Raw genomic sequence first — 22412 nt, 5'->3', positions numbered from 1 at the left:
CACGCTTGTGATTAGCACACTGCCAAGACTCCAATTGTAATACTTTTTAATACTTTTTAATACTTTTTAATACTCACTATACCTTCTAAATGGAATTTGTATTGCATTTATTACAATTTTCCCAATGTTACAGTTAATTGAATTCACGTATCTCTATGCATTTTATTTGTTTATATGTAAACATTTATTCATTTTTGCTAGCAATATTTCATATCTTGTATTTAAAAATTAAAAAAAATTGTTGTTGTTTTGTTTTCTTGTTACTACTTTAATGTTTTGATTTAAAAATGTATTCATTGTTATATATTTTTCCTCATTTGCTATGTTATCTTTATGTTTTTGAATGCTTTTTATATTGATGTAAACTTGCACTTTTAGTCTTCGGACTTGTTGACAAGTAATGAATAAAACCTTATTATTAAAAAAAACAAAAAAAAACAAAAAAAAAACGAGCAATTAGTTCACTTGCAGTCCGCAAGCCCGAAAAAAACACGTCTAGTTTATCCCAGTCCTCGCGAGCGTGACCCCGATTTGACCTCAGAAGTCGCAAATGAAGACTCGTTTTGAAATGATCGTAGCTCCGTTATAAAATGAGATTTTCAAATGATTGTTTTTGTTTTGAAGAGTTAAAAGGTAAAATCACGGAAATATCATCTTTATTTTTTCAAAAAAGAGGGGAAAAAATGTGAAATCAGTAGTTAGAACGATGACTTTTTTTTGGAAATTTTAAGTTTTGATTTTCGTCTTAAATTCCACAATTTTTTCCGAAGGCCCCAAAAGTAGCTACAAATTATGAAAGGAAATTTATTAAGCTTTAAAAATATGGTAAAATAATAACTTGATGACTTGTAGATGGGTCAGCAGCCAGCTAAAGACATACCGATGTCGATTTTACTTTTGGAGTGGAAGTCACCAGGGCTTCTTACGGGGGCTCCTCCAGTGCTGACGGGGGCTCTTGTTTTAATACAAATTTCCATTGGATTGGTACCCATGAAACTCCTAAATTCCTTGGTATTTTATCATTATCATTTATTTAAGTCGGCATTCTCCCTCTTAGAAATTTACTTGTTACATATAGCTGTATACTTTTATCCCCGTGATCAGTGGCGGATCCAGGGGGCGGGGGCCACCCCGCCCCCCCCCCCCCCCCTGGGAAAAAAGAAGGGGGACAAAAGGGGGAATTTTCTTCTTTCTTTTTTTTGAAAAAAGAAGTGTTCCTTTCTAGATCCATTATTAGGGTCTAACGTTAGTAGATATAAGGTAGATGCAGGCGCGGATCCAGCGGGGTTGAGCGGGCCTTGTTGCCCCCCCCCCCCCCTTCCGCAAAAGAGAGAGAGAGAGAGAGAGAGAGAGAGAGAGAGAGAGAGAGAGAGAGAGAGAAGGAAAAGAGGGAAAGGAAAAAAGGAGAGAAAGGGAAAGAAAGAAGAGGAAGAAGAAAAGAAAAGGGGGAAGAAGGAGATCGGGGAGGGGGGGGGCGAAAGGGCTTTGCCTCCCAGGCTGTTGTCTCCCCCCAATAAAACAAAATAAGAGAGAAGGAAGGAAGGAAATGGAAAGAAAAAAGGAAAAGAGGAGATAAAGGGAAGGAAAATTGAGGAAGAAGTAAAGAAAAGAAGGGGGATATCATGCAGTTGCAATTTTCCCGCCAACAAGTTGCGGATGGGGGTAGGGCAAAAGGCCTTTGCCTCCCCCGCCCCCGCTAAAAAAAAGAGAGAGAAAGAAGGAAAGAAAAAAAGGAGAGAGAGAATATGTTAAGTGAGAATTATCGAGTACAACTATGAATTGCATCCTTTTCAATATTATTCAATTCGCTGAAAATCTTTATTTTATAATTCCACGGGGGCGATTTTTAATTTTGCAATCGCCCCCGTGGACAACCTGATGGGGCGATTATGGAGCTCACGGGGGCGAATCGCCCATCGCCCCCGTCTATTTTGAGCACAGTCTAATACTACGGTAGAACCTGACAATTTTTCTTCATCTAACATTAGCACTTTCTCCATATTTTCCACATCAACTTCAGATACAACACGTCCTGTAAATGAAAATTTGTAACATTGTTTACATACAATATCTTTTTCACCCTCGACAAAGTTAGTATTGATTATTTTCAGTAGGTTTCTATGTTTTTATGATCATACAGGATATATTTCTTTTGTGATGATTTAACTATATAACTACATACAGCACACTTGTTGATCACCTGATAGTTTTGACATTTGAGCCCTATGTTTTTGGCAAAATAGAGGAGGCTTGGGAATTTCTGTAACGATATATCTGATGCCTCAACTGTTGAGACACTGGCACATTCAGATGCGCATGATAAACTACAGAGATCTTTTCTTTCCTTTTTTCTGGTTTTTTGAGGTGTATATGAACTATTTTTCACTTTGGTACTAAATTTTTGTCTACAAGCATTACAAATACAATCTACATCAATTACATTCTCATATTTTTCACGTATTATATTAATTATTGCTTGGGAATCCATATTAATTAGATGGCAATACCTTGTTAATCTTCTCTGCCTTCTGGCATGGTCTAGGCTTCACACCAGCAGAAAGTTAAAACAGGAGTGCTTGTAGAACAGCGTCATCTGGTATGGATGAAAAATAGGGGAATCCCCAGGAGACAGATTGGAGAAATTAAAAGACATATATGAAAAAGGAGAAATAATTTCATATTAAAGTATATAAGAATCATTGGTTATGTGTACTTCGCCATGACCGGTTTTGGCAATGCTCTGCCCTTTGATAAACAAGCAATATGAAGGAAATCTTGAAGATTTTTCTTTATATCATCACCCGGTCAAATGCATTAAACACCTACACAAAATTGTGAAATTAAATGCGCTAAAATGTACATCTCTGTAGTGTGTACCTGTTCATAATTATACATTATATTTTGTTTGATAACTTCCAAGTTTTGCAAACAACAGATACTATTTCAACACCAGTAGGTACAAGAAATTAGCTACATACCTTTTTTTCTGTCTCTGTTTGCTGGCTCTCACGCGGTGTCGCCTCGCCCTCTGCTTTTTTTTTGTGTTGAACATACTGTGAATGAGACCTTGGTAAATCACTGAAAGAATAAGAAACTCGAAAAGAAGCGGAGAATACAGAAACATATGGTATAAGGACTCGAGTCGAAGTATTTGGTCTGTATTGGTTGGGTGGAAGTGGGGGCAGCTCTGGTTCTCTGGCTGTATAACAAGGAATGATGAACCCTTCCTCCAGACGGGGTAGATTCTTCTTCTTCTTCTTTCGCCGACGGTGCCATGACCGTGGCGAGGGTCGAGCAGTTGAAGAAAAATATATGAGGTAGAAGTAGTTGCAGAAGCAGATGAGGTAGAAGCAGTTGAAGAAGCAGATGAGGTAGAAGCAGTTGAAGAAGTAGATGAGGTAGAAGTAGTTGCAGAAGCAGATGAGGTAGAAGCAGTTGAAGAAGCAGATGTAGAAGAAGCAGATGCAGTAGAAGCAGTTGAAGAAGCAGACGACAGGGAAGCAGGTGGAGTAGAAAGAGGCATATTTATCTTCTTCTTTTGTTTGCGTCGAGGTGACCACAACTTCTTTAGTTCCGCTGAAACATACTTGTTACTTGAACGGTCCACAGACAGGCGCGTACACGGGGGGGGGGGGGGGGGGGGGGGGGGGGGGGGGGGGGGGGGGGGGGGGGGGGGGGGGGGGGGGGGGGGGGGGGGGGGGGGGGGGTGGTTAAACCCCCCCTTTTGTATTTTTTTGTGTAAACCCCCTCTAAATTTCCCTAAACCCCCCCCCCTCCCCCCCCCCTTTTGGATTTTTTTTTTTTTTTAATATTAAAAAAAAAAAAAAAAAAAAATATTCCCATGGCTGACCTAAAAAAGGTGACCTTACCCCCCCCCCCCCCCAACGGAGCAAAATGTCAAATTTTCAAATTTCGAGACCAAAAAAAAAAAAAAAGTGTCCTCTTACCCCCCCCCCCCCCCCCCCCCCCCCCCCCCCCCCCCCCCCCCCTGCTTATTCATTCAGCGGCTGGCTGAGTCGATGCGAAATTTTCGACCTAATTTAAAAATGTTAACCCCCCCCCCCCCACCCCCCTTGAAAAAATCCTGCGTACGCGCCTGATCGTCAGTCAGTAGCTACAATATTCCTTCTGATGTACGATCGCAAGGACTTAATAAAGCGTTGTATGGCTCCAAAACTTTTTTTTTTGTATTTATGTTTTTATCGAAAATAAAACTCAACGACATCGCATACTTACATATGGCTCCAAAACTCGGACAATCGGGAGAGCTGGACAAAGGTCAATTGCTTGACAGTTTATAAATGTGGCTGCATACATGGGGAGAAGAATGAAAAGAACAGGATCATCAATGAAGAAGTGCTGGAGAGTGTGAATTATAAACAAAGGAGCTTGATAAAAACAATCTGGTGACGAAAGAAAAACTAAATCTTAGGCGGGGATAACATGCTTAGGGACACCTTGAAAGGAAGGATGGATTGTAACATTATAAAGACCAAGAATTAAGATGGTGTCAGACTTGGAACGTGACAGATCATTATGACATAATAAGGAAGAAGGCTAAAGAACGAGAGGGTAGAAAGAAGTAAAGAAGGTCATGTGACCTGTCTTTGGCAGGACACTAATAAGAACCCCTGAGAATGATGGGAGGGCAGTAGACGGAGGGGGAGCGGGTGGGGTTCAATCACCTACCCATCCCATATCTGCCTTCTTCCTTTTGGCAACTCTTCTTTCTTTCTTTTTTATTTTTTTTTATTTCTTTCTCTTTTTCTTTCTTCTCTTTCTATCTTTCTCTTTTTTTTTTCTTGTATTTTCTTTCGTATTGTTTTCTTACCCTCTCTCACATCCCGACCCTCTTTCGCTCTCTCTCTCTCTCTCTCTCTCTGTCTCTCTGTCTCTCTCTCTCCCTCTCTCTCTTTCTCTCTCTCTGTCCGTCTCTTTTGCCCTCCCTCCTCCTCCTCTTTCTCTTTCTTAGTGCTGGAGAAATATTTTTCTTGACATTTGCCTCAAACCGATGTCCATCACATCGCACATGACATGATTAATGTACAAAATCCATTATGCGCAATACCGCCATCTTTTGGCGAAATGCAAGACAGTTACCTGTTGCAACATCAATCTGATTGCGAAATAAAACCCAAACACCTATTAAATTCCATTTCAATAGCCATGTAGGTCCAGGGACGGATCCAGGGGGGGGGGGGGGGCACAAGGGGCATGTGCCCCCCCCCGGCCAAAAAAAGTGTTGAAATCAGCCCCAATTCGCCAAAAATGTACTGACAAACAGGGACGTGCCACCCCCCCCCCCCCCCTGGCAAAAAAAAAAAAAAAAAAAAAAAAATTAGTGCGCAAACCCCCGCACCCCCGCCCCCCCCCCCCCCCCCACTGAGCGACTTTTCGGCCGGCGCGATTTTCAAATATTCGGGAGCAACAAAAAAAAAATGTGCTCTAAATTGTATAAACCCTAAAATTACTTAAAGGTATTACAAAGTTTTCGTAAATTTAAAAAACTGGCTGGATAGTTACTTTTTACAATTTTGATATATCTGGATGCCCTTATAGATGTTTTATAAGCACTAAAAAAATTAGCCCCTAAAACACTTCAGCTTTCGAGCAAAATTTAATATACAAATTTACCGGTGCTCCCGGTAAATTTTGATAAATTTCAAATAGTGCCTATACGACCATACGATGGTAGCTGCGACCATGCAAATCTCAGAATATGTAGTTGTCACGGTGATATATATATATTCCAAACGGTAATAGCAAATCGGTCGATTTTATTCAAAGAACATTGTTTTATAGCTAAATTAATATATTGGCCTTGAGAGGGCGCTATACAACATAAAGAGTTTATAATTTACAATTTCATCACTTTAGACTCGATTTCAACCGCGACAACGATCACTGAATATTGTCGGATCGCATATGCTTCATTTGAACCAAATTCATGACCCCATACCAAAACTTTGTATTACCTTTAATGTACAGAAAAGAAAATAAAGAAATATACATCGCATACCACCCGTCAGAAAATTATCAAAATTCTTTCTGACAAATTAATAACAAATCTGACGAGGAAAGTCTATTGCAACGACGGAGAAAAAAAACGTCGGCAAAAATGACAGAAAAAACTCTTAAGTCAAACAAACAAAACGAAAACAAACAATTATTATAGAAAAAAAAAACACTTGATACTAACCGCTCAAATCCAGACTCCATGGCTACTACAAGTTGTAGACCCCCCCCCCCCCCCCCCCCATTCTTCATAAACAGTCGCATAAAACAATTCCATCACTTACTTTAACAAATTAAATATTGAACTTTACAAGAATTATCTGCATATAAAATGTGATGATAATCATGTTAATTGATATGTTATGTGTGATTCTCTAGTTTTTTCTGTCTTCACTTCAACTTTCAAAACAAATGCACGCTGGAAGGATGACTTAAACTATTTTGCATAAGAGTATCAACAAAGCAGGATTAAACCCGCTACTGACATCTAACTGGTATTAAAAAGACGGAAAACTATTATCATTTATTCATGGATTAACTTTCTAATGATCTGTGGTATGCTAAGAATCTGGTGTGTGCTGTTAGTCAACATTCAAATCGGCGGTGGCTGCAAAAGAAATAAAGTTTATTTGCATAATTACTTTGAAAGTTATTGTGATAAAGGGGCATTAGATCGTACCGCAGAAGCGCGCGGCACAAATTCCTACCTAATTTTTGTGTTATTATAGGTTGCACACTTGCACATAATTATATAGGGGCCTATGGTTCTTTTGTATAGTATTCTTCGATGATTTTGGTCCCAAAAGTGAGTTGTTTTTTTTTAATTCATGCATGTCACGTACATAGAACATTGCCACATACGAATAAAGAGCCTATAAATAACTCTGAGTGAAGATTGATTTATTAGATATCGTACATTAATACATGACGTTAGACGCAAAAAAGAAACATGTTAATGATTTTGATGAAAACTGATAACATTAAAATCAATAAAATTACTAAATGGATCTCCTGGTGATATCGTACTATATGCATAACATGAGAGAGCGAATGAGGAAGAAATAGAGAGAGAGAGAGAGAGAGAGAGAGAGAGAGGGAGATAGGGGAGGGAGAGAGAGAGAGAGAGAGAGCGAGAGAGAGAGAGAGAGAGAGAGAGAGAGTTGAATCCCACCACTGTTTCCTGTCCTAATTTCGCTTTAATCCATCTTTCTAATTGAGCGTGGAAATGCCAATAATCATATTTTTAGGTTGTGTAGGATGTTACAAAAGACTCGGGTTTTTCCTAAAGTTTCATTTCCCTGATATATATTTTGTGAATAGGCAAATACAGTGTTTATTCCTTTCGTATTCCATTAATCTTCTTTGTTTTAAAAGAATTGTATAGGCGCCCCTAAGTCAGAATGTTTCAGATTTCCCAGAATAGCAATTCAATTTAAAAACAATCATGAAAGACGCACATCCGATAATGTGTTTTTATTAGAAGAATGAAGACTTCTAAAGCTATTGTATCGGAAACGGCTTCTTCGTGAGAACACAGCAACTAGTGAAACTCCATTGTACATAGCCAGAGCTTAATCTGAACTATCAAGTTTTGTCGAAAACGTTTTGAAGAATCGTCAAACGAATCCCGTCTTGAATAATAATTGGTTTTTAGCTTATAAACACGAGAGGTTCTTTCATTGGAAACAGCTCTACATGAATGAAAAACGCGGCCCCATTGTACGATACTTACTGGAGTAAGCCACTCCAAAATTACAAACAATCCAACATTTTCAATAGGTTTGATCGATAACTATCGATATTGCAATTGGTGTTCTTCGATCGCAAGCGAGACCGTCTGCATGGTCAGAATTTCATCTCATCTAATCCAGTCTCTCTCAAAAGAGCGCTTGATGCCGCCGCGAATTTGTTTATTTGTCTGTGAATAACTTATTCTGGAGTATTTTGAGCAACAGCTACATTATTTTAATTCCTCATTTTACGATTCCGTTTGAAACGGTTTAAAAATTGTCTAGATAGTGAATAGTCAGCGGAAAGCAGATTGCATTGCCCGTCACCAATCAAAGTGGAGTTATCAATATTTTTTCATCGGATTCGAGTGGGCATTTACAGGTAAGTTGATCATAATACATGTTTGTGCATTATATTTCCTTTGCAGTGCAGGAGAATAATTGCATAATTCCTGCGCTTCATAAATATATATTATCATGATTATCTTTCATGTTGATTTGTGAGTGAGACATCTGTCTAGATCCGGGTCTAGTGACAGCTGATATTGTATGTTACGTAATGTGAGAGAACGAAATTTGTAAAGGTTGACTTAAAGATCCCAATTTCATACATCATTTCCTTCATCTTCTGCATTTATCATTTATCATGACGTTGTGCATTACTAGTCTTGTTGTGCATCGAGTATGAGGAAGACGCCTTTTCTCCATTAAAACAAAACAAATAAAAATCTTATTTCAAAATGGTGTTCACGCTGTAGGTAAAGTACGTTGTTAACATCATGTTTCAAGGAGTCTCATGAATTATATGGGGCTAAGGGATATGATTCTCCGTCTGTTTTGAGAGACAATATTTTGTGTTGCCCTTTATTTTTAGGCATACACCGCCCCCCTCCAAATAAAAAATTGAAGTCGCAGATCATGGACACGAAAAAAGGGGGCCTACACAGAAGTCTATAGGATGGTCTTATAAAACCTTTGATTTGTCTTCTCAGTTTTGCATAAATATAGTTCTTCATATATTGTCCTCTTAATTTCCCCTTCTCCTTTTCCCCGTGATTGTACTATCCCATTTAACCATTTAAGAGAGCAGTGCATGCACGCAAATTAACCCGCATTTAGGGGTATAAATCAGTATAACCCTAATCAAATTTGATGAGGAGTAAGTCGTATGAACTCGCCTGCCTGATGAGTTCACGTAAGAACATGCGCCATCATCACCGACTGTGGAAATAGTACACGGGTGACATTTGCAGACGGACACCTTTTGCTATATTTAAAGTGATTACATTTATGCAATTACATCTCGAAATAGAAATCCTGTAGTCACTTCAGCTGTCCAAAGCCTTCTCATCAGAGACCGATTACGAGGGGCGTGTTCTAGACTTTATTTCCTAGCTCCCTTAGTGTCATATTTTAAAGGTAAAACCAGTTTTGGAAAAGCCCCCCTCTCAAAAAATGAAATGGAAGCTCTTATTACCAATCATGTACAAGAATATGTTTTGACTAATACGTGATGATACAAATTTTGCCGGGAAACCGCCTACTAATTGATATATTTGGACTGGATAGATATAGGATAGTCCCATATACATCTTTATGTGTACAGTGCTTGTAACTTTACCAAGACTGGGCCAAATTTCTTATCATTTTGATGATTCCGGAACCTTGCAGTACACACCAATACTTATATGCTAAATGATCATCCTTTTCTGATCGTTTCTTTTGCAATGCAATCGCATGACAAGAACTGGTCTACACCTTTAACCGTTTAGTTTGTTGTTAAAATGCTGATTAATTCCCCATTGTCATAATTATTGTGGACGTAGAGGAAAGTGACAATTCGACTCTGAAAATAGCCGACGACAGATGCGCAAAATCATTCCTTATTATCACGACGGTGGTTCATTCATTAGGATGACGTGCAGTTACTAACAGTGGCGGATCAAGGGAGGGGGCATGGGGCAACCCCCCACCCCCTCTCCGTAAAATACAAGGTGGCATAGTTATGTTTACTACACGCGAGATTTATTTAAAAAAATAGAAAACAGAAAGTAATGTGTCCCGTACAGTTCTTCATCTCATAAAGCACCGTGAAACTGTGATGCCCCCCCCCCCTGTTTTGCCTTGTGCCCCCTGTCCCTCAGCCACTAAGTCAAAGCATAACCAAAGACTATAGTTGTAATACTGAGTACCGACCATGTAAATTCTTCTGTTGCTGATTAATAAACTGCCACACGTTTTGCTTCAACACCAGTGTATATAAAACCAGTAAATCGAATATCTGGGGGGTGTTTCACAAAGATCCTAAGTTGAACTTATTTCTAAGTTGGACTTAACAATTATGGAAAGCCATTAGCATCTATGGAAATATTTTGTAAAAGTTATTTTAAAAGGCATAAAATGTTGATTCAAATCATTCATATTTTCTATTATCAAGGAGAGTTCATGTTCTTGATGTGGAATGTATAAAAAGTCACAAATACTTGATTTTTTGCTTTTGAATATATTTTATTTTAAGGCTACAAATGGCCCTCCGTAACGGTTAAGTCAACCGTAGAGTTTAGTTTGACTTAGGAACTTTGTGAAACACCCCCCCCCCCCTCCCCCGGTATATTATGTTGCTAAACGGTTTTAAAAATAGGAAACAATCCGCCTCCCATAGAGTACCGAGAAAGCTTTAAATCCAAAATACACGGTATTTCTAACTTCTGTTTACCTATTGCAACTGTTTCTTTAGAAAGTCAGAAATGGGGCATTTTGCTCGAAGAGGGCAAATCCACACCCTATATGCGGAGCGTTTGTTCACAAGTTTCGTCAATGAATTTTCACAAAATAAAACAAACAAGAAATTGTGCACAAATTATATCGCATATAATGTAGAAAAAATAGTGGAACGTTTTTACTTTGCTGTGGAGATAAAACTAAAGAGAAATATTAGAATGAAATGGTATGTTTGACTTTTCTCTCTGTTTATGTTACGTTCTCCCTATTTACTCTCTCTCTCTCTCTCTCTCTCCCTCTCGCCCTCTCTCTCTCTCTCTCTCTCTCTCTCTCTCTCTCATTTGCTTTCAAAGTTCGAAACAGATATTTTGAAAACTCGTTCCGTATCATTTCAGAGGCCATGATATATTATCAACTAACAAGATTAACGATCTTTGATGCGAACGGGTCCGCGATGCCAGTCCCTAGATTTTTTTTTTTAATGCTTCCACCTTTTGTGTTTTTACTGTTTCGTTACCACTCAAAGTAAACACGGATTTAGAGTAAATAATCTAGAATCGGCTTGAACAAATACAAACAGGTTCAAATAAGTAATGCATAATTATGAGCTTTTGTTAGTGTTCTTCACTAACTTTGATGCTAATCATTCCTTCAACTTCCGTACAATATATTTATCTTTCTTCTCTCATTTCTGTTTTTTTTTTAAAATGACATTTATCTGTATCAACTTACGTATGCTCACGACATGACTGCAGTTGAAACTTGTGTACATAAGTGACAATATACATGAAGACAAGAAAAGAGGTCGATACATTCAGGTGGTCGTTATAGACAGGTTGCTTTAGTACATGTTTCAATACGAAATGAAAATGAAGGGAATTAAACATGTGGTATTTCTATTCAGGTAGGCTATTTGTCTTGCATTTCAGTCTTGGAGAAAGAAAAAAGGGAAAATCCCGGCATCACGCACTGTGAACAATGTGGAGAGTAATTTATCAAAATGGGAGTTTTTTTTCAATTAACTAACTTGAAACCGTTAAAAATACTTCTGTAACATTCAATCAATATTTATCAGATCTATGACAGCGATGCAAAAGAAAAAGAAAAAAAAAATGGTGAACCACCTCCGTCGAGCCGGATTTGAACCAGCGACCTAGAGATATCAGTGATTTAACCGCTACAGTCTCCCGCTCTACCAACTGAGCTATCGACGGTTCATGTCTGCGAGGGCGCACCTAACAATTAAGTATAATAGCTTGCCGGTCCCGTGCGAAGTGCACGCGGGTAATAGGCATACACACTTTGTATACACACACGCGCGGTGCGTGAATGCACACTTTGAATACTTCTATACAACTTGGAATCTATTTATGACGCATTGACAAGTTGTGACGTCACGATAAGTGGCTATAAATCTTGCGCAATCTGAAGGATCTACTACGTACGTACTGTAGTATAGTATGCCTCGTGTATGTATGCCTCGTGTATATCCCGGTAATTATACACGCGATATGCCTATGTATTCTTTGAATACAGCCGGGGAATACAGTAAGATCCAAAGACGTTTAAATATAATTCCCGGGATATAATTACGGTAAGATCTTACGAGTTACGTACTATCTGAATGCAAGATATCTTTGTATTCTATACATCAAATGCATATTAAATACACAGAAATTTAATACCCAAAAATTTAGTTCTAACAATTTGGCCTATTTAGATTGATTTGATTTTGAATTCAATTTTGATTATTTACCAACGACAATACAGCAACACGAAGGCTACATTGGGTATACAAGAAGAGAAACAATTGGTTGGTAAATGAAAATGGGCCAGGTAATACAACAAGTGCTATTCGAGCGTAGCCTAATATTCAAACTCCGCTTGGCTTAATTGCAAGCTCAAAATCTAAAATCAAAGCTTAATAACCTTAAATTCATTTTAAAAGGGGGATAAGTAGTAAGTGAGGAGGTGGAGTTTTTTGTCTTTTATTTGAACAGTTGATTGTAAAATGCATCCGGCTTAAAAGAAATTAACTAAAAGAAAAAGAAAAAGAGCAACCACTCCGTCGAGCCGGATTTGAACCAGCGACCTAGAGATATCAGTGATTTAACCGCTACAGTCTCCCGCTCTACCAACTGAGCTATCGACGGTTCATGTCCGGGGTGGTGGGAAATGCGCTGTAGTCAAATTGTGTTTACTTAAAAGAATATTTAAGCTACCACATTCGGTATTGAATAACTAATTACGTATTTAGATCATAATTATTATCATTTTTGACACCATATGGTATGTGTCTACAGTCTCCTGCTCTACCAACTGAGCTATCGACGGTCAGTGGATAAACTTATGAACAATATCATTATGAGAGATATGATTTGGATATTCATATTACGTAATACCTGTTAAGTATACATAAACGTATCAGTAACGGAAGTAAATTTTCATAATACTCAGGCTGAACAAAAATTGAACCCAAACATATTATTCACAGAGTGGTTAACGCCAATATGCGTCGGAAGTCAGACAGGACATCAAATTGCCCCCCCCCCCCCCCCCCCTCTCTCTCTCTCTCTCCCCCCCCCCCCCCCTCTCTCTCTCACTCTCTCTCCAGATTATATGTACCCAAAATCACTAGCAAAACGGGATAGCATTGTTAAAGAATTACGAATATGATAATTGCCTTTATTATATAAAATTCATCGGGCTCTGAAAAAATGAGCCAAAAGAAGAAGAAATAAAATGGAAGAATTAAGAAAAAAGGAACCACTCCGTCGAGCCGGATTTGAACCAGCGACCTAGAGATATCAGTGATTGTTCCTCTACAGTCTCCCGCTCTACCAACTGAGCTATCGACGGTCGGTAGATGAACACATGAACAATTTTAGATGACAAAAAGAATCTGAAGATATATGTTTCATAATACCTGTGAAGTATATTGAATAAACATGTCACTGAGTAACGGATGTTAGTTTTCACCGCAATACTCAGTCTGAACAATTATTGGAACCAAAATCTTTTCAAGGAGTGGTTTAGCCCAATATGCGTATTGAAGAAAAAAAATAACGAGACAAAAAAATTGCCCCCCCCCTCTCTCTCTCTCTCTAGATCATGTATCGAAGTTGGATAGAATTGTTTAGAAAATATAATATGATATTGCCGATATTATTTGTTGAAAAATGTATGCCGATATAAAATTAATCTGACTCTGAAAAAAGGAGCCAAAATATGAAGGGAAAAAAGGAAGAAAGAGAAGAGAAGTATAGTAAAAGAAAAAAAAGCAACCATTCCGTCGAGCCGGATTTGAACCAGCGACCTAGAGATATCAGTGATTGTTCCTCTACAGTCTCCCGCTCTACCAACTGAGCTATCGACGGTCGGTAGTTGAATCTAAGAACAATTTTAGATAAGAGAATTGATTTGAAGATTCATGTTTCGCAATACATGTCGAGTATATTTAAATAAACATTATTATAGTTACTATAATTATTTACTTCCGTTACTGTAACGGGAGTAAATTTTCATAATACCTAGTCTGAACAATTATTACACCAAAATCTTTTCAAGGAGTGGTTTAGCCCAATATGCATGTATAAAAAAAAACTAGCAAGGCATCAATTAGCCCCCCCCCCCCCCCCCTTCTAGATCATGTAGCGAAGTATAGAATCGGAAATAATTAAAAGTATGATATTGCCGATGTTATTTGTTGAAAAATGCAGTATACCGATGGCACTATAAAATTCATCCGACTCTGAAAATAGGAGTCAAAAGATGAAGAAGTAAAAGTTGTATAAAGAAGAAAGAGAAAAAGAACGAAAAAAAAAAAAAGCAACCACTCCGTCGAGCCGGATTCGAACCAGCGACCTAGAGATATCAGTGATTTACCCGCTACAGTCTCCCGCTCTACCAACTGAGCTATCGACGGTCGGTAGATGACTAACGAACAATTTCGGATGACACAAATTATTTGAATATTAATGTGTCGCAATTACATGTGTGGTATGTTCAAATAAGCATAATCATAGTAACGGAAGTAAATTTTCATAACACTCAGGCTGAGCAAATATTGGAACCTAAACATTTAGACACCGAAGTCCCCCCCCCCCCGTCTCTCTCTCTCTCTCTCTCTCTCTCGCTCTCTGTCTAGATTATGTACCTCAAAACAAAAACGAAACGGGATATAAAATGTTAAGTAAATGTTAGTATGAGATTGCCTATGTAATTTGTTGCAAAATGTATACCGATAACATTATGAAATTCGTCCGACTCTGAAAACAAGGGAGTAAAAAAAAGAAAAGATAAAAGATAAAGGAGAAGAGAAAAAGTAAACGAACAAAAAGAAACCACTCCGTCGAGCCGGATTCGAACCAGCGACCTAGAGATATCAGTGATTTAACCGAACAATTTATGAACAATTATTATTGGAATCAAAATATTTTGGCATCAAACTGCCCCCCCCCCTCTCTCTCTCCCTCTCATCTGATTATGCACCTCAAAACAAAAGCGAAACGGAATAGGAATGTTAAGTAAATGTAAGTATGATATTGCCCATATAATTCTTTGCAAAATGCATACGGATGATATTATAACATATTTTATTCTTCTCTGAAAAAAGGAGCCACAAGAAGAAGATATTAAAGGAAACCTAAACCCAAAGAATAATTGTAGGTATTCTGAAAAATGAGATGTATTCCTGCCCTTTGATGTACAATATTCCTTACGAAAATGTACAAGATATATGATAATGAAGATATTCCTGGCATGATGTGATGCCTTTCAGCATGATATGGGCGCAGCCATTTTCTTGAAAACGTGACGTACCTGTTGAAGTTGTACATGTATCATGCACCAAGCTTTAGTTGGAAATAATTTTTAAATCAATAACGAAACCTTTACTTTTCAATAAAAAAAAAAACAATAACTGAGATGATAGAAATTATATGAGGTGAAAAATAAATAATATGGGTACAATTGTAACAAAATTCATTTATAAATACTACACTATAGCAGTTGACAAATCTATTTCATTTATGAGAAACCTTCACCCCAGAAGAGCACTAACTTATTTATGCAATTTGCGTTCTGGCAATATAATACAAAGGATAATAGCAGGTGAATGAAATGCTTCATCACCACACACGTCTGGGAAAGAAGCATCCATAAATTTGAATACATTACTTGATAAACGACTTCGCATAGTACGTCACATTATCAAGAAAATGGCGATGCCCATGTCGTGTTGAGAAACTGTTCTTTATTTTTGCTTTATTCCTCTCTCATAAACTTTGGTGGGGAATCTTGTAGATTTATGGGCAATAATATAATAAATCTCTCAGAATAAGTAAAGTTATTACTTGGGGTTCGGTTTCCTTTAAAGAAAAAATGAGAAGAGAAAAATTAAAAGAACAAAAAGAAACCACTCCGTCGAGCCGGATTCGAACCAGCGACCTAGAGATGACAATGGATTAACCTCTACAGTCTCCCGCTCTACCAACTGAGCTATCGACGGTCGGTGACCATAAGTGCTTACATACCCTTTGCTATTGATACAATGATACAAATACCCCTATGTCAATATGATAGTACTCGGTTATTATGACGTCACGAAGAGTTAATATCTAACTTGCTTGCAACGAAAAGACATGTTTACTATTTTCAATGTATACTTTTTTCTGAATTAAGTTTCTCTTGAGCATTGCCCGATATAGCAACATCTAATGTATTAAAAGTGAACTACATTGAATAGTTTGAAAGCAGGGCAGGGGTTAAGGAGAGGAATGTTCACAAAGTGAAATGACTTTAGGCATATAAGTTCTAACTTCTATGAACAATTCTTTTTTGGATAACCTGTTATTTCGGGTAAATAAAAACGGGTTAAGTATGTCCCAAATAAAATATAGGTCAGCGGATATGAGTCCGTCATGCTTTCAACACGGTCCAGTAAATCAAGTTTTCGAGTTCGCCATTCATAAAACTATAAAATAAAGCGTCTGTCTATATAAAATTATATTATTTATTTTCGGTATGCTATAAGGGGATAGAGTTACGACTCAACGATTTGATCAAAATATACAAGAGCAACAGTAGATAAAAGAACAAAGTCCTATATATAGGCCTAGGCTATCTTCGCAACATTTTACAATGTATTTCATTTCTTAGGGTAAAGGGGGTGGGGTGCGGTTAGGGTTAAGAAAATATTGATCGAAAATATAAGGACATAAACAGAACAAACAAATGATCACCCGATAAACACAACTTTAATATTATGTAATGACTTGGATTCAAAAGCTAACAACAATAAAACAAAGTTTTAGAGACCACTTACTTTTGTATTTAGTTGCCAAAAACTGACATAGTCATTAATTATGAAGGGGGGAATAAGCAAATATCTTTTGACAATAAAACTATGAATTGGTGTGCTTACATTACTTACACTATAAATAGAAAATTTGGAATAGTAAGACTATATCTTTAAGTACCTCGAGACTCAATCGTGTCCGCTACAATTAAATTTGTTTCTTTTTGTTTCACTTTTGTTCGGTTTTATTTTCTTCCAGTATATAGCTCTGGTCACTCCGTATGTTTTTATTTCCCATCAAAATAATCATTCCTCCACTGACTATGCAGCTGCTTAAAAGAGACAGTGGGTCGGCGACTCGGCGGCCAATTGATTCATATTTTCATAAAATGCCTTTGTTCGCGGTGCAAACATATTTATGATAGCCATGGGACTGAAGGAATTGGCCTTACATAAACAGCATTTACGCTGAGAGGTTTATTTCAAGTTGGATATGCATAAGCGTCTATACATCCCAAGAGAGACATAAAATCTCCGAAATGAAATATTCTGTTGTTGTTAGTCAACAATCATGATATATATATTTCCCTATCATTTATTTCATACCATAATTTCAATTTTTCTTTTCTGTCGATTATTATACGACATTAAACGTTGTTGTTGTTTGTTGATGATGTTGTTGTTATCATCATTATTATTATTATCTTTATTAGTACTGTTGTAGCAATGTAAATGTAAGTAATATCAACATCATCGTCATCATTTTTTAATTTTAAAACAAAATATATATCAATTATGACGTAATCAGTATTCTTACGTTTCTGTACGTTAAACACCTCTAACTCCATGGCAGGGCCCTCATTATCATGTTTAAGACTTTGAATAGCTCTAATTAGGGTGCTAATCTGCTTAAAAACACCAGAAGTATTATTAACCAAAATATGTGCCACTCACACGGCGACTAAGAAGGCGTATCTTTTTCCAGTCATTGTTCATTTCCCGCAGATATTATTGACCGGCACATGTTGCGGTTAATCATTATCCAAACAGCTATTCTTTCTATTCTTTTCCTTTCCCAAACCTCTTGTCTATATGGTGGTGGTGGTCTTCGCGGTTGCCGTTTTGACATATTCACCGCTGACAAACATGTACATGGATTTGTCTGCGTCAGTGTTGAGAGCCAGAAGGGATTTGTGTGTTTAAAGTATACGACGTAATGCCTTTCTACATTCGAACCGAGGACATAAGCCTTGCTCTCATGAAAGTCACCGTCATGCGTGACCGCCTTGCTTCCAAAATACACGTAGTATTTGCAAAATTAGCAGACTTTAATTGACATGATTGTGGAGCCGTATTTATGAATACACGTGATTATGATACGGGCATGAAACTCGGGTCAATGAAATGATCTTGGGTTGGCATGTCCATTGTGATAATGGTACGATCCTGTATACCTACTGGTAAACTGGATTTGTTATGGGTATGAAATCTCCAGCAGCATTTTTAATTTGTTTTTCCTTGAAGTTTATGTACTTACATTATAATAATCATGATAATCTTTGAAGAAGAAAACAAATCAACGATTAGGCCTATAATAAAAGCATGAGGGTGACCTTTTACCTTTTTGGAAGTTATACATCTACCGAATGCCACCCGAGCTTGCAAAAAAGGGTTAACCACTCCGTCGAGCCGGATTCGAACCAGCGACCTAGAGATGTCAGTGATTGTTCCGCTACAGTCTCCCGCTCTACCAACTGAGCTATCGACGGTTGATGTCTGAGAGAGTGGGGATATGCGGTCTAATCAAAATGTGTTTACTTAAAGAATAAAGCTACCACATTTGGTAATAAATAACTAATTACGTATTTAGATTGTATTACCATTTTTGACACCATATGGTATGTGTCTACACAAGGTGTAATTTCAAATTACGATGAGTTTTTTTTATACAGGTTGCTGTAGAAGATATTGAAATCTGAAATTACCACAATAAGAGGATGATATTGATGAGAACGATGATGATAATAATGATGATAATAATAATAAAAATAATGATAATGACACCAAAACTACTACTACTTATTATAATACTACTAATAATGATATTAATGATGATGACGATAATGATAATGGTCTTAGTTTGTCATGTCCATTATGATAATGGTACGATCCTATACAACTATTGGTAAAATGGATTTGTATGTAGCATCTGGGAAATTGTACAGAACCGGAGAACTTGAAACTTGAAACAATCATCTCGTTATCGTGGGTTTGAAAACTCCTGCAGCATTTAAACTTTTCCCCCTTGAATTGTATGCATTTATATGTGACAATAAAAATGACATTCTTTTTTAGGAAGAAAACTAAGCAACTATTTTAAGCATGAGCGTGCACTTTTACCTTTTTGAAAGTTATTCATCTACCGAATACCATCCGAACTTGCTGAAATCACGCAGGGCTCTCTCGGTCACAAAAATTGCAAAAAGAGCAACCACTCCGTCGAGCCGGATTTGAACCAGCGACCTAGAGATATCAGTGATTTAACCGCTACAGTCTCCCGCTCTACCAACTGAGCTATCGACGGTTGATGTCTGAAGAAGTGGGAAATGCGGTCTTATAAGAATGTGTTGATTTAAAAGGGTTTTTAAGCTACCACATTTTGGTAATGAATAACTAAAATTATTACTTTTTTGACACCATATGGTACATGTATGTCTACACAATTTCAAATTACGTTGAGGTTATTTATCCGAGTTGCTGTTAGAAGATAATGAAATTTCAAATTTAAAAAAAAAACGAGGGTCGTGGTGATGAGGCCGATATAACGATGATGATAATGATGATGATGATGACGAAATCTATTCGAACTTGCCGAAATCGCGCAGGTCATCACAAAAATTGTAAAAAGGGAACCCAGTCCGTCGAGCCGGATTCGAACCAGCGACGTCAGTGTATTAGCCTCTACAGTCTCCCGCTCTACCAACTGAGCTATCGACGGTTCCTATCCGTTAGGGTGAGAAATCCGGTTTAAAGGGCAAGTCCACTCCAAAATAACTTACTTTCAATAGATGCAGAAAAAGAAGAGAAACAGAGCAAAACAAATTTGAGTAAAATCGAATAACTAATAAGGGAGTTATGAATTTTTGAAAAAGTATGAAAAAGTATGGAATTTAGAAAATCAATACACAAACTGCCATTTTGGATATCAGTTTGTGACGTCATTGCCTCACTATTTATCAATTGCTATATATATTTATATCCCATTAATCTCCATTTTTATCCCCCAAAACTTGAATTCCCCATGCCTTTGCCCAGGTTATATGATTTGTTTCATATTGCGTGCATAACATTTCACAAAATCTTTTATGATTTTTTGAAGAATCGATACTATTTTCTAAATATTGACGATGACGATTATGATGATGGCGGAAGCTATTCGAACCTGCTGAAATCGCGCAGGGCTCTATCGGTCACAAAAATTGCAAAAAGGGTTAACCACTCCGTCGAGCCGGATTCGAACCAGCGACCTAGAGATATCAATGGTTGTTCCGCTACAGTCTCCCGCTCTACCAACTGAGCTATCGACGGTTGATGTCCGTGAAAGTGGGAAATGCGGTCTAATAAAAAATAATGTGTTTACTTAAAAGGTAATTAATTTATCATAATTAATTGGTAAATCAATAATGATAAATCAAAATCGATTTTAGCAACTGTCCACCAAAAAAAGGATATTCTAATATATATTAAAGCTACAACATTTGGTAATGAATAACTAGTTACGTATTTAGATGTTACAGTTATATAAACAGTCATACCTGTCTATAGCGACTGCCCAAGGGAAACACAAACAGTGGCCTTTGTTGACAGGTGGTCTTTGTAGACAGGTGGTCACTAAAGCAGGTTTGACTGTATTACCTTTTTGACACCATGCGGTAGGCCTATGTGTCTACACAAGGTGGACATTTGAAACTATTTTCGGGGTTGCTATATATTGCTTGAAAGTACAGCAAAATAACTGGTGGTAACATTGATCACGATGATGATGATGATAGTATTTATAATAATGATAATCATAACAATAATAATGATAATTATAATGATGATGATGTTGATGATGATGATGATGAGGCCTAAAAGAAAAGATGTTGTATTGCCCTTTAGGTGCCAAAACATGGGTTGGTCGGTCGGAAATATATTTTTTTAAAACTTTTTTTCTCCGTCTTTGCGCTGATATTTCTCAGTTTCGATTTTTCTCTAAAAAACATTAAAAAAAAAAAAAACTTAAAAAAAAAGCCGACAGTAGATTTCAAAATTTTGGGTCGGTCGCAAAGGGCAATACAACATTTTGTTTAAAGGCCTGATGATGATGATGATGATTATGATAACAATAATAGTAATAATGAAAACAATAACAGTGATGATTACATTAAAAATAAAATAAAGATGATGATGACGATACTGATGATGATGGTAATGATGATGTTGATGTTGATGGGTGGGGCGAAGAGGAAAATATAGAGTTTGTGGAGAACTTAAAAAATGACATGTCTCGCACTTTAGAGGGCGTTACGAAACTTGGAAATCGGGGACCACCGATGTTATACCAGTGATTTAAACGAAAGAGGCGAATGGTAAGCCAGATCGAGCTAGACAACCCTAAAATTATTATTTAGATACTATCAGCGGAAGATTTAACCCCATCATCTTTAAATGATTTAAACAAATAACAGTCTTGGTATTTGGTTTGGTTTGACTTGACTGAAAATGCATAGATCATGGGTTTGATCCCAATTAATGTCCTTTAGCAAGACATTAATCTACATTTGCCTCTCCATACCCAGAGGAATTGGAATCTGGGGAATGTTTCACAAAGACCAAGATCGACTTTAAGTTGGACTTATCTATGGCAGGCCGTTCATGCCACTGCTTTTTCTCACAATTTACTGGCATTGGTCTCTTAAGGGACGTACAAAATAATCATGGTCACAAATCTACAGAATTTTCATTTTTTGACTATTCATTTTAAGGAAAAAATATTATCTGAAGATCATCATGGTGAGAGCAAACAGTGGCATGAATGGCCTGCCATATTGAAGTCCAACTTAAAGTCGCTCTTAGTCTTTGCGAAACACACCCCCCCCCCCCCCCCTGGTAGGATGGTTAAAGCCTTCGTGATAAAAAAAAGCTCTCCGCATGACCATAATGGGAGAAATGCTCCCCAGGGAGTGGAGATGGTGCACACTCTGCGCGTGTATAAATCCAATGACAGGGATAATGAAGACGGTTTATCTGTTGAGTACATGTACTTAGAGATGCTATATAGGCTACGTTATTATATATCCAGATTTGTCATTGTTTATTAATAAAAAGATCAAAATGGCAATCAGCTGATCAGGGTCAATATTGTTCTATTAATTGCCACCGGTCATGGTTAGGAATCTGAACCCGTCATGACTAACGGTCATGTAATGCAAGTGATATCCCAATTTGGTGGAAAGCGGTAGGAAGAACGGTTTTGGGTTTTTAATTAATCATACATCCTTTTCCTCCGCGAAAACCTCTACGAATCAATACGTGACATGGTTTAAATAATTGTATACCCAATAATCATTTTCTGTTCTCATACACGGGATATCAACCTGGAACCT

General features: G+C 37.4%; 9 non-coding genes across 9 annotated transcripts; all 9 read right to left on the bottom strand.

Annotated features, from left to right (window-relative positions):
- Positions 1 to 11591: 11591 nt before the first annotated feature.
- Positions 11592 to 11680, bottom strand: TRNAY-GUA. Its single transcript is given in 2 exon segments — positions 11592 to 11627; positions 11644 to 11680. It is a non-coding gene; the product is annotated as a tRNA-Tyr (tRNA).
- An 850-nt stretch (positions 11681 to 12530) lies between these two features.
- Positions 12531 to 12619, bottom strand: TRNAY-GUA. The gene is given in 2 exon segments: positions 12531 to 12566; positions 12583 to 12619. It is a non-coding gene; the product is annotated as a tRNA-Tyr (tRNA).
- Positions 12620 to 13236: 617 nt separating this feature from the next.
- Positions 13237 to 13325, bottom strand: TRNAY-GUA. Its single transcript is given in 2 exon segments — positions 13237 to 13272; positions 13289 to 13325. It is a non-coding gene; the product is annotated as a tRNA-Tyr (tRNA).
- A 429-nt stretch (positions 13326 to 13754) lies between these two features.
- On the bottom strand, positions 13755 to 13843 carry TRNAY-GUA. Its single transcript is given in 2 exon segments — positions 13755 to 13790; positions 13807 to 13843. It is a non-coding gene; the product is annotated as a tRNA-Tyr (tRNA).
- A 459-nt stretch (positions 13844 to 14302) lies between these two features.
- On the bottom strand, positions 14303 to 14391 carry TRNAY-GUA. Its single transcript is given in 2 exon segments — positions 14303 to 14338; positions 14355 to 14391. It is a non-coding gene; the product is annotated as a tRNA-Tyr (tRNA).
- Positions 14392 to 15886: 1495 nt separating this feature from the next.
- Positions 15887 to 15975, bottom strand: TRNAY-GUA. Its single transcript is given in 2 exon segments — positions 15887 to 15922; positions 15939 to 15975. It is a non-coding gene; the product is annotated as a tRNA-Tyr (tRNA).
- A 2469-nt stretch (positions 15976 to 18444) lies between these two features.
- Positions 18445 to 18533, bottom strand: TRNAY-GUA. Its single transcript is given in 2 exon segments — positions 18445 to 18480; positions 18497 to 18533. It is a non-coding gene; the product is annotated as a tRNA-Tyr (tRNA).
- Positions 18534 to 19259: 726 nt separating this feature from the next.
- On the bottom strand, positions 19260 to 19348 carry TRNAY-GUA. The gene is given in 2 exon segments: positions 19260 to 19295; positions 19312 to 19348. It is a non-coding gene; the product is annotated as a tRNA-Tyr (tRNA).
- Positions 19349 to 20263: 915 nt separating this feature from the next.
- On the bottom strand, positions 20264 to 20352 carry TRNAY-GUA. The gene is given in 2 exon segments: positions 20264 to 20299; positions 20316 to 20352. It is a non-coding gene; the product is annotated as a tRNA-Tyr (tRNA).
- Positions 20353 to 22412: the final 2060 nt, after the last annotated feature.

This window comes from Strongylocentrotus purpuratus, unplaced genomic scaffold (genome assembly GCF_000002235.5).
Source record: "Strongylocentrotus purpuratus isolate Spur 01 unplaced genomic scaffold, Spur_5.0 spur5_scaffold_13, whole genome shotgun sequence".
In the NCBI taxonomy this organism is placed as follows: Eukaryota; Metazoa; Echinodermata; class Echinoidea; order Camarodonta; family Strongylocentrotidae; genus Strongylocentrotus; species Strongylocentrotus purpuratus.
The sequence above is the reverse complement of the archived record's forward strand: the minus strand, read 5'-3'. Positions and strand labels throughout refer to the sequence as shown.